Below are 10,287 nucleotides of genomic sequence, written 5' to 3' on the forward strand. Positions count from 1 at the left end.
AATAAGAAAAACATCTACGATTATTACTGTAATAATAAGTACAGCTTTGGCTGCAGCCCATAAGTTTTCCTATGTTGTTATCTCTTATTTTTCAATAGTCTGTATTTGTAGTTGTGGTTTATCTTTTACTGTGACATACAAATGTGGTTATTACAAGTAGTTTCTCATTTAAAATTATATTTACATGTAGTTTGTTTGCATTGCAATCAGAGGATATAGCCACTGGAAGTAGTTTAAGAATTTATTCCGATATTTTAGAGGTCTAACATGTAATTATTATTTTAAATATTCCTGGGCAATAGGAAAAGGACTAAGAGGTATATCTGCAGAGTTTGATATATTACTATTAAATCAACTCTATCAATAGACTTCTCTGGCATTGATATATTATATTAAGTGAGCAAAGGCTAAAATATGGCACCAAATCAGAAAAATGAAGCTATAATTTACCACTAATATTGTTTCTCTGCATTTATCTTTATATTTCCAATAATTCTTCAGTATATATTTTGATTTAATGTTACTGATGACAACAACAACAATAACACTTACCACTCAGAAGGTGCTTGTGAAAGGGTGAGAACTGTGCTCAGCACATCGAATGCCTTAGCTTCTCCGTTTTCCGGAGGCCAGGAGGGCACCTGCCGTCCGCACTCAGGAGAGCATCAGTGAGGGTGTGCCTGGGTGACGCGGGACGGGAGTGAACACAGAGCCAACGCGGGATGGAGCTCTGCCCTGTTCCCACGCTGGTCCAGACCACCACAGCGCTCGACGGCTCCTCCGTGTCCCTTTGCCCTCAGCTGGGGATCTGCAGGGGATTCCATGCCCAGCAGAGGGGCAGAAGGAGGTCTCTGGTCCTCACTGCTGTCGCAGTCGCTCCACCCTTGCTTGTTCTGAACTCATAGTGACCCTGGAAGTTAGGGACCCTCCCTCCCATGCTGAGCTTTCCTTTCAGCCAAGGAGCCCAGCCTGCGGGGCCTGTCAGGACCCTCCTCCCTCAGCCTCACCACCCCAGCACACGGTGCCATCGGGCCTGGTGCTCTTGTAGCTCTGAGCACTGCGGGAAGTCAGCGCTCACCCTCTTCTCCGTCTCCTCCCCGGTGCCCGTCACTAATGCTGAGCGTAACCTCTTCAGCCAGCTCTGGAGGTGGGCACGAGGCATATGTACCGGGCACCTCTATCCTTCTGACCCCACTATCTGCCCCTTCCATGGCTGCTGGAGGGAAGCAGAGAAACACACACACACACTCTCTCACACACACACACACACACACACACACACTCTCTCTCTCACACACACACACACACACTCACACACCCCCTTCGGTAAATGAGCCTGGCACTCAAGAAAGACCTGCCAAGAAAACTTGGAAAGAGAGATGTGTTTTTCCAAGGAATTTCAGGAACTATTACCCTTCTGAAGGCAGTCCCCTTTCCTCACTCTCTTTCCTGGTTGATGATGAGGGCCAGAGGTGAGGGAAGCTGTGGGGATGTGATCTTTTTCTCTTGAATCTCACACTGCCTTTGTGTATTCAGTCTGCTATTCAGAGGGAATTTTATGTCTCCCTTCTCAGTTTTACATCCTCACTGTGATTGTCTGGCTGGAATCCTCGGAGTGATGTGAGGAGCAGCAGTGGGGGCTGGCATTCTCATCTGGTCTCCGACTTAACTAGAAATGCTTCTCATATTTTACTATTTAAAGAAAATATGTGATGTAGTTTCCTATTGTCACTTTAACAAGGACCTTCCATTATCCTCCCCTTGCCAGTCATTTTTATAAAAACGGGTATTAAAATCTATTCTCACCCTGGCTGGTGTTCTCCATGGTTAGAGCATCGGCCCCAGCACCAGTGGGCCTGGGGTTTGATTTCCTGGGTTGCAACTTTGATCCTCAGCTCTAGTCAGGGCATGTGTGGGAGGCAACTGATCAATGTGCCTCTCTCACATAGATGTTTCTCTCTCCCTCTCTCCCCCCTTCCTTACTTTCTCCCTCCTTCCCTTTCACTCTTTAAAAATCAATGAAAAAATATCCTTGAGTAAGAATTTAGAAGGAAAATATATTCTCTCTTGAAATAATGGTATTTTTTGTTTGTAATCATTTAAGTACGTTAATTACAGGACAAATTTCTAATGTTGAATCAGTCTCACCTTGAGTAAACCGTGGTCGGTCACAGTGTGTTTTTTTTTTTTTTTTTTTTTTTTCGTTATTGCTGGAATAATGTCAGTATTGTTTCCTTGAGGATCTTTGCATTTATGCCTATAAGTAAAATGAACTCTTATGTTTTCCCTTCCTTTTCATTGATTTGGATAAAGCTCTTTATCTGGCCGGGGTTTGAAGTTAAGCCAAGATCACAGCATTCGTTGAGAAGCGTTAATTTTTACCTCAATGGCCTGGAGCAGTTCACATGGAATAGTGCTTTTCTAGTTCGTAAAGAAGAGCAGAACTTACCCCTGAAGCAACCTGAGCCTGACACAGTTTTAGGGGCTGATGTGTGGCTTCCTTCCACTTTATCCTGTGGTTGATATATTGTACGTAGGTAGTCCATCTCCTCTTGAGTTCATTTCCACCACTCTAAGTCATCTTTAAAGTTTTGATTGAAATGTTTACATTTATTGGCATAAAGCCAAAGTATGTAGATTATTAATAACTTTTCATAATAGTCTTAGTACCTTATCTATCCAATATTTTCTAATGATTTTTACCTCTTCTTGATTCGTCCTGTGAAAAGTGTAATATTTTTATTAGTCCTATTAAGCAAGCTCTGGGGTTGCATTCACTTGTTAAAGTTTCTATATTAGTAAATATCCCATTATCTTCATCACTTACTCTCACACAAATTTGGTTTGCTTTTCATCCATTTTTTTGGCTTCTTGATTTGTAGGTTTACTTCTTTTACCTTCAATCTTCTCTCTTTCTACTACCCACATTCCTGCAGGAACTCACGGGGCTTCACAGACCACGGTCTGTCTCACTGGGATTCATTTTTAAAGAGTTGGAAATTCGTTTGGACGTACTCCTTACTCCAGCAGCTATTTGCTGCTAGTAGTAATAAAGCTGATCGTTCCGGCTGGTGTTGCTCAGTTGGCGGAGCAGCACCCGTGCACCAACGGGTGGCAGGTGAGGTTCCTGGTCCGGCACAGTCCCAGGCTGCGGAGTTTGGGGCGGCTTGGATCCCCAGTGAAGGCAACAAATAAATGCTGTCTCTCACATCGATGTTTCTCTCTCTCCCCCCTCTTCCTCTCTCTCTAAAATCAATTAAATAAGAATATTTAAAAAAATAATAAACTTAAATAGATAAGAACATTGTGATGGTTACAATTATGGTATTGACAAGTGGGTGGGTTTTTAACGACTTGGCAATGCATTTCGTTGTATTTTAGTCGTAGAATATAGACCTGCATTTTTACATTTCATAATATGCTGATTTTTCTTCTGTGAGTCTTTATGAAAATACAAGATCTATTTCAAACTAAGCGTTTTCTGCTTAATTTGGGGTATAAGTGGTGTGTGTGGGGGTGTGTGGATGTGTGTGTGTGTGTGTGTGTGTGTGTGTGTACAGAAAGAGACTTAGGTATTATGTTAGAAATATCTATGAAGATGTAGGTTAAATTTCTCATGCTCCTTTTTACTCCTTCAGAACTCTACTGGTGCAATAGTAAAGTAACAAATAATAATAATCCACACAGATAAAGAGAATAGATGAGGAATCAATAGTGTTCATAGATGTAAATTAAATATTTCAAAGGTAGCAGACAGAGCAGAAGAAAATAAGGCTGAAGAGCCAAGGAAACGAAGCCGTTATGCCAGCAGAGGCAAGAGGAGGGAAAAACAGATTAATTTCCCCTCGGGACTGCGGGAGGGCCAGGCTCTGGCAGCACCAGTCACCGAGGCTGCACATCTGCACCCAGCAGTGAGATGCCCCCACCCCATGCCTTTCCCAACATCTCTGTCTTCCATGTGTAGCCGAGGACACATCCCATTCCCCTCGCTACAGGAAATGGGAGTTTTATTATGTTTAGAATTGAGAAGCTCCAGATGTGGGGAAGCCAGATGTGGTTGGGAGAAAAGCTAAATTGAAAATAAAACGAGGAAGCAAATGCAAATCCAGGACAGTCACACCGCACACGTCTTCCTTTGCTGTGTTCTCAGGGTGTCAGCAATCTACTGGTTCTGAAGCATCATTTTTTTTTTTTTTTTTGAGAAACCAAATGGCCACAAATGAAAATGCTTACAAGGTCTGTCATTAGGGCACTTTTCAACCCAAAGACGAAAGACTGGCAGCCTGACGGCATTACAATGGAAGTCCACTCTGGTGATGACAGGGACACATGGCGCTTCCAGTAAGTTTACAGCCTTGGTCTGAAATATGAGCGGAGAGAAGACTCAAAAGACACAGTCTAAGACAAAGAGGGAAACAAAAATCAAACAAGCAAACTGAAATGACTTAGAGGAATGGACAGTGGCTGGAAGAGAGTAGAACAAAGAATAGAACAAAGAAGATTACAGAGATGAATAACAGCCAACAAAGATGAAAAATGGGTAGTCTATTCAGGAATTTCTGTTCCTGGCCAGTATGCGAAAATTCTGGGGACCACATCAACAAAGAAACAATGATGAAAAGTTGTCAGATTGGCTGATCCATTAAGCATCCAGCAGCATAAACATTATCAAAAAAAGACACATCAGCCACGCCATCACAAAACCAGGGGAAACAAAACAAAATGGCTGCATCCAATGGGACCATTCTTCTCCACTGGAGCTCCTCACCAGGGTGAGCAAGCCCAGCCGGGACACGAGGGAGGGCTGGGACCGGAGCATACAGGTTTTGGGAAGTATGTCGTCGGAAGACTTGGGAAAGGACAGACATTTGACAGTTCTTGTGGAGCCGTGCAAAGAACACTGAGTAATTAGAAAAGAGAACAAATGTCAATGCCAAGAAAGAAAAACACCCAAAAGTTGTACAAAACAATTGTGTACTTGTCTAGGCAGAAGACAACATGGTCATAATAACATGTGTGTAAGTTACAGATTCAACCATAGATTGTGAAGTAGATATATTGATTAGATGGAGAAGGGAAAATGGGGGGAGTGGGTGTGGGAAGGCAAAAAATATATATAACTAATTAAACAAGAAATCAGTATGTAATATGTAGCGCTCATAAATCAAGAAATAGCAATATAAGCATTAATTGGAAATGGATAAAACCATGAAAAGCTGTTATTTATAGAGAACAGAGATAGGAGAGGAGGATGGGTTACAACAGAGCCCTTCAGTTCTACTTTATTTTTAAACTATGTCCATTTATTACTTTGGCAAAAATATCAAATATTTTAAACAGTTATGAACATATATAGTGATATTTATGACCAACTTTGTTAATTGTGTTAACAACTGCCCTATCCAGACACATAATAACAAAAGGGGTCATGCAATTCAATGGGAATAGGAAGGTAATTTTAAATTGTAATAAGTTAAATGGATAGATAGACAGGTGATAGATAGATAGATAGATAGATAGATAGATAGATAGATATATGATAGACAGATATAGATAGATAGACATAGATAGATGATAGATAGGTGATAGATAGATATAGATAGACAAATATAGATAGATAGATGATAGATAGGTGATATACAGATACGTGATAGATAGATAGAGCTTTCTTGGCATTGACATTTGTTCTCTTTTCTAATTACTCAGATAGATAGATAGATAGATAGATATAGATAGATAGATAGATAGATAGATAGATAGATGATAGATAGATAGATAAAAATGAATCTTGACACCTGTAACCTCTGGAGTGTGTCTTGGCATCAGTGCTTTGTAAAACTCCCAGCCAAGGCTGCACACAACTGCTTTCAACCAAAGAAGGCTCCCTTGGCTTCTGCTGACCATGCTTTTGGTTCGGTTGGATCCATGGATGTGTTTGGCACAACATAGAAATGAATTAATCCATGAAATTTTAACTTCACCAAAATGGGAACCTAGAATATTGGTGGAAGAACGTGGTCACCCTAGCCCAGAGCTCAGGAGAGGCTTCTGCAGGATTCTCAAGAGTGGTTTCTGAAGAAGCTTCGCCACTGACGGGGGAGGGAGGGAGGGAGGGAGGGAGGGAGGGAGGGAGGGATGAGAAAGAAAGAAGCAACTTCTCAGGCTGAGGAAAAGCAGCCTTTCCTAGTTCTCAGAGGAAATGTAGTTTTTCCCTGGGCATGAGTGCGCGAGAGGTGTGGTGATGGCCCCATATCTTGTCTCAGCTAAAACGCTAAGAGACCTTGGGGCAGGCAGGGCTATAGGCTTCCTCAGTTTCCCCTATATGCCCTGTCATGCCCTCAGGAGGGCCTCATCCTCAGAGAGACCGAGGTCCACCCCAACCCCCAGAGAGCTCCCAGCTGCCGCCGCCACCCGTGAAATCTCAGCTTAGGTCATCCTGTGGGCTCCTCCCCAGGGCAGGCTCATCCCCCAGGGACGCCCCTCTGCGGAGGACCTGCGTGGTCGGCCAGCCCCCAGCTCAGCGTCACCAGCTCTCCACAGGGCCACGAGGTGGCTGGGTGAGCGGTGTGGGACTGTTGGTCCATGTGCATGCCTGCTGTCCTCCAGCCTCACCTGGTTAACCCTCTCCGTACCTACGCCTTTACTTCTTTTACATGAACACCATAGCTTTCAGTGCTCTGCTCTGAGAGTTCTCTGGGTTGGCATTGCAGTAGATTTTGTCTTGTCCAATCAAATGGAGCCCTTTATCCTTCTTAACAGCTGCATAGTAAGCCCTTATTCTTTTTAATAGCTGTATATCTATGAGGGTGTGACAGTCAATTAGCATATTCTCTCTTTATTGGCTATGGGCACTGCCTGCTTTGAGGGAAGGACAGTCAATTAGCATACTCCCTCCCTATTGGCTGTGGGCGCTGCCATCTTTGCAATGGTGTGAGGTCAATTAGCACATTCCCTCTTTATTAGGTAGGATATTCTCCCTTCACCTGTCCCTCCACCTCCCTTCACAATAGCCAAGATATGTCAGCAATCTAGGTTTCCTTTGATAGAAGATATTACTCAGCAGTATAAAAGAACGTCAACAACATTGTGACACCATGGATGGACCTAGAGGGCATTATGTTAAGTGAAATAAGTTATACAGAGAAAGACAAATACCGTATGATTTCATATCAAAACAAAATAAATAAACACATCCAATAACTTTGACAGAGGAATTTTATAATTCAAGTAAGAGTGGCTAAGAACAGAAAGAGGGAAAAGACAACTACAGGAAGCAGCCGCCCCAGGGAGAAGCAACGAGGAAAAAATACGAAGTTTAACAACAGGCCTTCCTCCCACCCCCAAAAACAGAGGCTCAGATTCCACTCCAGAGGAGACAGCACAGGCCTCTGCGGTGAGTGAAGTCTGCCAGCGTGCGCCCAGCACACCGGTGCACGCTGCTCAGCTCTCCACCGCGCGGGGAGACCCTGGAGGAGAAAACATCCCTCCTCCATCTTTCTGACTCCTCTAGTGCCCCCTACTGGCAGAGCCTGGCCCAGAGCCAGAGGCCCAGCAGAAGTGAGGTCTGCAGAGTCAGCTCCATGTTAGAAAATCGGGGGGAATGGGGTGAATTGAGGACCCAGAGGCAATTAGCGCATTACTGGCACAGCTGTGTGTCGTTCTGCATTGATTTGCAGAACTTCTTTATATATTCTGGCAATGCGTGGCGTGTGTATTGGTTATTTGTGTTGCAAATATTTTTCTCCTATTCTATGATTTATCTTTTAGCCTCTTTGTCATTTACAGAAGAAAATGGCTTTTAATTTTAATTGTAGTTCAATATATCACTTTTTTATGGTCGTACTTCTGATGTCTTTTTTATGAAGACTTTCCTACCCTAAGGCTGTCTGAATGTTCTCCGATGTTTCCTTGGAAGCTTTACTGGTTTCTGTTCACATCGAGGCTCTCAGTGGGCCTGGATCTGGTTTTTGTTGGTGTGGATGGTCGGTGTCGTCCTGCTGACCCGGAAGTATTTCTTGCAAAGGACGACCCTTTCCCCCCGGCAGTCTGCTTGTGACACGGATCACGTGCACATGCCCAGCTCTCCCTGGCCTCTCTGTCCTTTGCCCACCTTTCAACCAACATGATGTTTCCTATTCAATAACACCCTATGTAATGACTATATTTAACATACGCTTTAGTTAGTTTATGTAATGGGATATCTTGATAACACAAACCTCTCTCTTTCCCCCCCAAATTCTAACAATCTCAGAACTTTTTATTTTCCATGTGAACATTTAAATAACTTTGTTGAATTGTTGATTTAAAAATTTACTGATTTTCCAGTGTCCAGCATAGTAGTTAGACATTTATATAATTTATGAAGTGACCCCCCTGAAATTGATATAAAATAACACTGTCAGCTGTAATTGAAAAGAAGAAAAGGAGAAGGTAAAAACTTCGTTTCTAGAAAGTGTAACGAGTTAATTAGGGGAGAAATGACAGAGTATGGAACCTTCCCTACAGGAACTTACGTCAGTTCGTTCATTAAGGCTGCTCTGTGTGTGCAGTGAGGTTTATAGGTCTTTTTCTCTCTCTTTACGTTTAGTTTTCATCAAGTTTTACCTACCTAAAAATTAAAATTCATGTAAGAAGTTTGCTCAGAATACCTCATGCCCATCCCAGCCCTTCCCCTAAGAAGTTATGGTGTTAGTTTATTGTTTATCTCACAGTGTTCCATCATGAAGGAGGCGGCGAGTGCAGATGTGTGTTTTTTTACCTCCACCTCCACTGTCCTACCCAACAAAGGCGGCCGCTGTTCACACCGCCCTGCCTTTGCTTTCTGTCATGTGTTCACACCGCCCTGCCTTAGCTTTCCGTCATGTGTTCACACTGCTCTGCCTTTGCTTTCCGTCACGCAGTGACACTGCACAGCTCCCTGGTTCCTGTGCCCAGCTGCAGACTGTTCCAGCTGTGGGTCTGACATCACTCATTTACACCAGCAGCCCCTTCTGAGTGGACACTGCATTGTTCTAAGGTTCTCACTACCACAAGTTATCCGAGGAGAAACCACGTAAATATATCATTTGTGTGTGTGCAGGTGTATCTGCCGGAGAAATTTTCAGCAATGAGGTTGTTGGTTCACTGGGAATGTTAATTTTTCATCTTGATAAATGCCGCATTATTATGCCTGAACCAGCAGTACCTGTGGCTTCCTCGCCGTAATTCTTCCAGCAGAGAAACAGCAAGTGTCGGACTTTCCAATTGGATGGGTCAGCATTAGCATCCAGTGCAGTTAATTCACATGTCCCTTGTTCTAAGTGAATTCCAGCCTCTTCTGGCTCAGAGGCAGTGGTGGTTCTTTCCCTGCCTGCTATCAGGGTCATTCCGAATCTGTTTTCCACTCAGTTTCCTCTGGGTTTTGTTTCTGGAAACGTTCTCCCCTCCAGTCCTTACATCATCCTGTGTGATATGATGGTCACGGTAATATCCATGACTCGGACAGGGAAGGGCGGCTTAGAGAGTGCCGGCAGCTTGTCCTGGCTCACAGGTGGGCACAGCCCGCCAGACGTCAAAGCCAACTGACCTCACAGCAGGGCTTCCATCCGAACCTGTTTGTGTCTGACCCCAGAGCCCCTTTCTGCCCTCTCCTCTGACCCTCCGCGGGGCACACCTTGTCGGGTGTCTGAGGCTCAGTGCAGGGCCCAGGGCCAGGGCTAGGCAGCCGCTGACTGAACGCCTCTGTCCGCCCTCCCTCTCGCCAGAGGAACCGGTGTCCAGGCCGACACGTCTCAGCTGATTTATTGACATAATAGACACCATTCAAAAGAGTTGGCTGGGATCACACATCAAAACTGCGAGTTTGAAAGGATTAGAAACATACTTTGGAAACATATTTCATTTTGACTCTAGACTTAATTAAGATATTGCTGGAGTAATGCTTTAGACAAGCAAAGAACTAGCATTTTATCCCACCTTCCCCCGTCTCTGTAGAAAAATAAAATAAATGTGGATTGCATGGAGTGAGGTATTCATAATTATTTCACGCGGGGGGGGGGGGGGAGACAAATGAAGAGGCATCAGGAGCTCATGTCATCAATTTCACAGACGTGAGCCTAATCAGAGCACTTCATAACGCTAACACCGCAGCCTCTTTATTCTAAGATGTTTGTAGGTATCATCAAATCAATATCAGTTGAAATACTCTTTAATGATATGATCATTTCAAAATTGGACTAATTTTAATTAGCAACAAAAGCATTTTTGGAGCAGGAAACCTGTGGCTCTCTCAGCTGATCCGTGCTTCTG

Source organism: Pipistrellus hanaki, assembly GCF_964339955.1.
Source record: "Pipistrellus hanaki genome assembly, chromosome: 15".
In the NCBI taxonomy this organism is placed as follows: Eukaryota; Metazoa; Chordata; class Mammalia; order Chiroptera; family Vespertilionidae; genus Pipistrellus; species Pipistrellus hanaki.